We start from the raw sequence: 8,084 nt of genomic DNA on the forward strand, positions 1-8,084 counted from the left end.
AAGTTATGAAAATCCTACCGAGTGAAGAGCAGACCTCTCACTCGAGGGCTTAGCTGCAGCCCAGTGCTCGCCTAAGATATAGAAATCCTACCGAGTGAAGAGCAAACCTCTCACTCGGGGGCTTAGCTGCAGCCCAGTGCTCGCCTAAGATATGAAAATCCTACCGAGTGAAGAGCAAACCTCTCACTCGGGGGCTTAGCTGCAGCCCAGTGCTCGCCTAAGACATGAAAATCCTACCGAGTGAAGAGCAGACCTCTCACTCGGGGGCTTAGCTGCAGTCCAAGTGCTCGCCTAAGATATAAAAATCCTACCGAGTGAAGAGTAAACCTCTTCACTCGGGGGCTTAGCTGCAGTCCAAGTACTCGCCTAAGTTATGAAAATCATACCGAGTGAAGAGCAAACCTCTCACTCGAGGGCTTAGCTGCAGCCCAGTGCTCGCCTAAGTGGATTAAGGAATAAGTCGACTGCAGTGAGCGTCTTGCTTTGAGCATGCAAAAGACATTTCGAGCCAAAAGCAATCATATTCAAACACCAAGTTCAAGTTGGGATCGATTCCAAAAGGAACCGAAAGTGCTCAGGCACTAAGCCTGTTAAAGTTTATCGGTTACAACTCCACTCGGCATACCGAGGCAAATTTAAAGCGTCAAGCTTAGAAGAAGTTTTTTACCCCTCCTGTGGAGGGCTGGAAGGTGCAACAAACTCATCAAGATCAATTCCATCTGCGGTCCGAGTGGCAGCAGCAAGGAAAGTTTCCATAAAGGACCTGAAGTCGTGTTTCTTGGTGTTGGCCACCCGGAGGGCCGCCAGCTTGTCTTCTCGCGCATCTTTGCAGTGGACTCGGGCCAGACACAGAGCAACATCTGCACCGCACCGAGCCGAGGACTTTTTCCACTCCTGCACTCGACCAGGGACTGTGTTCAAGCGAGCCATCAGCGACTCGAGGTCGTTCTGGAGTGTCTCCCCAGGCCAGAGCGTCGAGTCAATGCGAGATGTGGCGACCTTCAGCCTTGCAAGATAGTCCACGACAGCTGCAACACGGGACTCCAGTCGGAAAACATTCATGGCAACTTCGTCGTTCACCGGAGAATTGACGGGGTCAAGGTTTGGTTCCAGCCAGCTAGATTCTTCTTCAAAGTTTTGACAAAATTCTGCAAGGACGATCACCGAGTCAAGGCAATGGTCGAATGGAAAAACCACGGTTGGAAATGATTGCCGAGCATAGAGATTTACCTTCAAGCATAAGAAACAGCTTCTTGGCAAGACCATTCAGGAAGGCCTCCAGATCTTTTTTCTTCCCAAGAGCAGCTTTCAGATTGGTATTTTCTTGCTCAAGCTTTGCGACTGAAGCTAACTTCTCGTCAACAAGCTTGATCTTCTCAGCTAGTTCAAGGTCTTTCTTCCGTTGGGCCTCCCTCACCTTACCTGCAAGTTACAGCAAGATCAGATTTTGAAACAAATGAAGGGAAAAAGCAGTCGTCAAGGTCTCACCAAACATACCTTCGGTCTCCTCCTTTGCCTTCGTCAGATTCTCCTGAACCAGTTTCAAATTCAGCTCGAGCTGAATGTGCTTGTTTTCCAGCTCAGAGTAGCGAGCCACAAGATCACAGGAGTTCTGCGAAGAACCAATCGACTAAATGTCAAATATAATTCACTTCCGAGTGAAAAAGGAAAAATCACGCGTTTCTAAGACTACAGCCGAATACAAGCATTCGACCGTAGTCTCGGGGACTACACCCAGTGGGTGCACTCAGCGTGCCCCCACTAATCCTATTGAAGATAAAGTCGACCAGTCGACCTCAAAAAAGAGATATATTCTTTAAGACTGTAATCGACTGCCATCAGTCGACCACAGTCTCGGGGACTACACCCAGTGGGTGCACTCAGCGTGCCCCCACCGGTTTGCGAAATCCATTCGACATAGTCGAATGACGGAAAGACTGAACTTATGAAGCCTAAGACCGACTGCCAGCAGTCGACCTTAGCCTTGGAGACAGAGTCGACCAGTCGACCGGTTTGCGAAATCCAGTCGCCATAGTCAAATGACGGAAAGACTGAAATTATAAAGCCTAAGGCCGACTGCCAGCAGTCGACCTTAGCCTTGGGGACTACACCCAGCGGGTGCACTCAGCGCGCCCCCGCTAACACGGAGTTTAACTCGACACACCCAGTGGGTGACTACTATAAATTCTGGAAAGAAAAGTTTTTGATAGCATATCCTAACAGAACAAACGGTGGTCGACTGACCTGAACATTGCTTTGGAGGGCGGAACTGGCGTCGTAAGCTGCCTGGCTCGCATCCCGGATGGTCTTCAACTGCTCCATCATGATCCCTGCCTGGCGTATCGCCTCCTTCGCTGCGCCAGCTTGGTCCTCTGGGACGTGGTGCGTCGTGAAGAGGGAGGGCTGCGGAGCACTCGTCAATGGATCTGCGAAGGACACGGTGTGTCGAGTGGTGTTCTCCTCCTCCGCGACCAGAGTCTCAGGCACCGTCACATCCTGGGTCACCCTGCTGGCAGACGCTTTCCTACTCCTTCTGTACTTCAGCGGTTCCTCATCTTCATCATCATCAGGGAGAGTGATAACAACATTGGATGGAGCTACAGAAAAGAATCAGGATTAGATCATGAGTCAGTCGACTAAAGACGGTGTTAAGAGTATAGTACCAGGTTTTGAGGTTGCTGCGTCCTCCATCTCATGGTCGTCAGCCCGGGCCGAGGTCTCAGAAGTAGCAGCACTGCAACTCCAAAGAGTCAGTCGACTAACTCCAGCGCCAACCGGAGATAAAGTTCACACAAAACAAGAAGACTTAAGTAACACGATTACCCTGATATGGTGGGGATGGACACCTTCATCTTCGGCAGGTGCTTGGTCGGCTTCGACGGGGCCGCCCTGGGCTGCTTCGACGCCTTTTCAGTCGGCGCCGGAGAGGTGGTCCGAGGGCGCTTGGTCGACTGTGTAACAGTCGCAATCCCCTCGCCGCGTTCGGTCGCAGGGTCATGGACAAGTTTCGACCGCCTTTCCGAGCGCAGTGGTGCGACCTCCTCCTCCTCCTCCTCTCCCTCGTCCTCATCGTCATCATCATCATCATCGTCATCATCATCATCATCAGCCTCAGCGGCGTCCGAGTCCCACTCCTCCTCCTGGCTCTCGCCCCCGCTCGCTTCTCCCTCCTCGGTCGGAGCCTGTGCTCCATTGGGCATCGAGTACAGCTCAGTGAGGGCCTGATAGACATCAAGACAAAGATCAGTCGACCGATCAGCAGAGAAAACAGAAATAAATGTGACGAGAATACAATGGGAAGTGGAGCAGACATACCTTGTTTGGATCACTGTGGCAGTCGAGTGGAGGAATCCTTCTGGCTCCGCGAGGGTTATCTTTGTTCCCAGTAACAGCGGCCATCCACCTTTCTAGAGTGGTATCGTCGACTGTTTCTGGATTGACCCGAGTCACATCCTCAGTCCCGCAGTACAACCACATGCAATGGCTCCGGAACTGAAGAGGCTGGATTCGACGCCTAAGGAAAACCTCCAGGAGATCCATACCCGTCACTCCCTCCCGAACCAACTGAACTACGCGCTCCATCAGCATCTTCACGTCAGCTTTCTCCTCCGGAATCAACTTCAGAGAGGAGGGCTTGTTCACTCGGTCCATGGTAAATTGAGGGAGTCCACTCGACTGCCCCGGCGTCGACTGATCCTGGCAGTAGAACCAGGTCGACTGCCAGCCTCTGACTGACTCGGGAAATGTCATGGCTGGGAAGGTGCTCTTGTTCCTCACCTAGATCCCCAGACCTCCACACATTTGGACAACTCGGGTTCTTTCGTCGCCTGGGCTCGCCTCCTTCATGGTTTGAGAGCGGCATGTGAATATGTGCTTGAACAAGCCCCAATGCGGTCGACAGCCCAGAAAACTCTCACACATGGACACAAACGCGGCAAGATAGGCGATAGAATTTGGGGTGAAGTGGTGGAGTTGCGCTCCAAAGAAGTTCAAGAAACCACAGAAGAAAATGCTCGGCGGCAAAGAGAATCCGCGGTCGACATGGGTAGCCAGAAGCACGCACTCACCCTCTTCCGGCTGGGGCTACCACTCTTTCCCCGGAAGCCTCGCAGCTCCATGAGGGATCAGGCCCTCGTTGGCCATGTCAAGGAGATCCTTCTCCGTGATGGTCGACTGGATCCAATCTCCCTGGACCCAGCCTTTCGGCAGGCGAGATCTAGACGAATACCCGCCGCGGCTGGTGGATCTCCCCTTCGCCTTCTCCATCGCCGACGCCTTCTTCGCGCGCTCCAGCGCCGCCGTCTTCTCCTTGACCATGGCTACCGGCGAGGCGCGTGAGGAGAAGTTGTGCGGAGGCGAGAGCGTGCGCGTTGGGCGGAGACGAAGGGAGCAGAGAGAGAATGCTGAGGCACTGTTCAAAAAACCCTCACCGGGCGCATTTATAAGATCCCTTCCGAGTGGATGACAGGTGGGCCCGGTCGATCTAATCATATCTTGTAACAGTTGCGCAAGCGTGATACGTGGCGAAAAAAGCGGCGCGGGAATCGAGGCGTCTATGCCCCGTCCCATCCGAGCGCCGTGGTCCGCTCCGCTTCGCGCGCTCCCCCAAATTCCGTATCCCGCGGAATCCGCGGACGGTAGATCAGTCTGCCAGACGCGGGATTTCTTGCGATCCGTCGCTCGGAAATCAGCGAAGTCCAAAAAGATCACTCGACGAAGAAGAAGAATGGATCGAGTCGACTGAAGAAAAGTTGTCCACTATCAACAGAGAGAATTTTTTTGGTTCAAAAACAACGCGCAACCAGTATGCAAAAGCTAATCGGAAACAACATCAACTCCTTCATCACTCAAGCCTCAATCCATTCGGGGGCTAATGATGGAGTCACGTACCTAGGGTAGGGTCACGGACCTGATCTAAGTACCCTGCCCGAGGACACCCTTAGAAGAGATCACCTTCCAGTCGACCTACGAAGGACTCACTCGACTGACTTGAAGGACTCGACCACGAAGACTCACTCGACCACCAGAAGGTCAAGAAGCACTCTGCACTGCAACGGTCTATAATTGAATAGACTTTATGATAGTAAAGACACTTTATGTGGGGCGTTACCTGTAACGCCCCGGGCTTAATACACCTTAAACCCTTCATTACGTGGGCTGGCTGGGGTCCTGGCGCACTCTATATAAGCCACCCCCTCCACAGGCAGAAGGGTTCGGCACCTTGTAATCCATATACACATAATCCACTCGACCGCCTCCGGGCTCCGAGACGTAGGGCTTTTACTTCCTCCGAGAAGGGCCTGAACTCGGACATCTCTTGTGTTTACAACCTCTCCATAGCTAGGACCTTGCCTCTCCATACCTACCCCCCACTCTACGTCGTATGATTCAATATTTACGGGTTTGAAACCCTCTGGGATTTGGTGATCCATTACTTCGTCTGTGAAGCATAGGGGGTGTGCAGCGCCTCTGTACTGGGCTATATCGCGACGCAGCTCAAATGAGTCTTGTCCGCTTTGTTCGGCCCGGCCAGATTTACTTTTACTGTATCCGGCGTGATGGTTATCGTCTCACATAGTGGCGCGCCCTCATGATCCATAGATCGATCTTGCGTGTCTTGCTTTGTCCTCCAATACGTCTCGCAGGTCTGGCGTATTTCCCCATGCCTTGACATTTTTATTTGAATGGCATCGGGGTGCGGGCTGAGCTTTTGGCTGAAATGCCTCTCTGTCGCGGCCACGAGGTGGCCGGTCAGCCGTGTCATACACTGGAGATGTAGGTTTTGGTGCTTCCTCCTCCAGTCGGGGTAGCAACCTGCACTTTGGGTAACTCTTGGAGGGGCGTTTGAGTTTATATTCCTCGACCGCAAGGACTTCAGTCCATCTGTCAGCTAGCAAATCTTGATCAGCTTGAAGCTGCTGTTGCTTTTTCTTAAGGCTATTTGCTGTGGCTATAAGCCGGCGCTTGAAGCGCTCTTGTTCGACGGGATCCTCAGGCACGACAAATTCATCATCGTCGAGGCTTGCCTCGTCTTCGGAGGGAGGCATGTAATTATCATCCTCTGTGTCTCCATCTGCCGCTCTCTCGGGAGGGCTGGCTTCTCCATCCTCCTGCTCTAAATCTTGTTGGAGGGGGTTGTTGTTATCTTCGACACTGTCCGGAGTGCTATTATCTCCTGTGCCGGTATCACCGCTTTTGCCTTGGCGAGACTTAGAGCGGCGCCGCTGACATCGGCGTTTGGGTTGCTTCTTGGAGGGGTCATCCTCCGCTGTCCCGTCGCCATTGCCTTCTTTGGGTGTTGTCCATCATATATATATATCATATGATGAGGTGGTTGTCTAGTGCCCTGTGGGCAGTGGTTCTTGTTCGTCTCCTGCATCATCGTCCATGCCGTCAATGTCTTCGGAGTCGAAGTCGAGCATGTCGGTCAAATCATCGACAGTGGCTACTAAGTGGGTGGTGGGTGGCCGGTGAATTTCTTCGTCATCCACATCCCAATCCTGCCAGACATAGTTCGGCCAGGACTCTCCTGATAGGGAGAGAGACCTTAATGAGTTCAGTATGTCGCCGAAGGGCGAGTGCTGAAAGATATCCGCGGAGGTAAACTCCATGATCGGCGCCCAATCGGATTCGATAGGCACGGGCGCAGGTGGTTCGGAGTCCGTGGTCGGGGAAGAATCTGGTAGTTTGGCATCACGACTCTCGTGAAGGGTAAGGTCGATACTTGGCTCGATCACCGCTGAGGATACGGCCTCCGTGGCGGGGTCTATGCACCCGTCCATGGATGGCACAATTGGCTCCGAATTGAGGGTCGGAGCGGTTGCCGGTGCGATCTCCTGAACACTGTCCGATGGTAGAGCTAAATCATGCTCATCGTGACCGTGTGGCGCACTCGGCAGGGGCTTGAATCCATTGAAGATCAAGTCTCCGCGGATATTGGCCGTGTAGTTTAAGCTTCCAAACCTGACCTGATGGCCAGGGGCGTAACTTTCGATCTGCTCCAGATGGCCAAGTGAGTTGGCCCGCAGTGCGAAGCCGCCGAATACAAAGATCTGTCCGAGGAGAAAAGTCTCACCCTGGACTACATCGCTATCGATGATCGAAGGAGCCATCAAGCCTAATGATGACGACACAGAGGAACTCTCAATGAAAGCACCAATGTCGGTGTCAAAACCGGCGGATCTCGGGTAGGGGGTCCCGAACTGTGCGTCTAAGGAGGATGGTAACAGGAGGCAGGGGACACGATGTTTTACCCAGGTTCGGGCCCTCTTGATGGAGGTAAAACCCTACGTCCTGCTTGATTATTCTTGATAGTATGAGTAGTACAAGAGTAGATCTACCACGAGATCAGAGAGGCTAAACCCTAGAAGCTAGCCTATGGTATGATTGTATGTTGTCCTACGGACTAAAACCCTCCGGTTTATATAGACACCGAAGGGGGCTAGGGTTACACAAGGTCGGTTACAAAGGAGGAGATATACATATCCGTATTGCCTAGCTTGCCTTCCACGCCACACTACTAGGAAAAGGGCTATAGATGGAAATGACACTAATGGCACACCAGACATGTGGTGCGCCATTACTATATACTAATGGCGCACCATCTGTTGGTGCGCCATTAGTGTGGAAGACACTAATGGCGCACCAGGAACACGGTGCGCCACTAGTAACAAAATGTTTTTTTTCATTTTTTCAAACATACTAATGGCGCATCCGGGCAGAGTGCGCCATTAGTAGTTAGAACTACTAATGGCGCACCAGCCTTAGAGTGCGCCACTACTGTATTGTTTTTACTTTTTTGCAAAACTACTAATGGCGCACCGTTGCATAGTGCGCCATTACTAGTTTAAACTAGTAATGGGCACTTTTTTTTTACTTTTTGATATCATGAATATTTTTAAATTTCATGGGCACTTTTTGAATTCATGAATATTTTTTCAAATTTGATGATATTTTTTCATATTCCATATGAAAAAATATTGAATATTCATGAGGACACTCGATCTCGATCCCCCTTCCTCTCGATAGCTATCCCCCTCGCTAGATCCCCCTCACCGCCGAGCACGCCCCCCGCACCCTCCCCC

Source organism: Triticum dicoccoides, chromosome 3A (genome assembly GCF_002162155.2).
Source record: "Triticum dicoccoides isolate Atlit2015 ecotype Zavitan chromosome 3A, WEW_v2.0, whole genome shotgun sequence".
NCBI lineage: Eukaryota > Viridiplantae > Streptophyta > Magnoliopsida > Poales > Poaceae > Triticum > Triticum dicoccoides.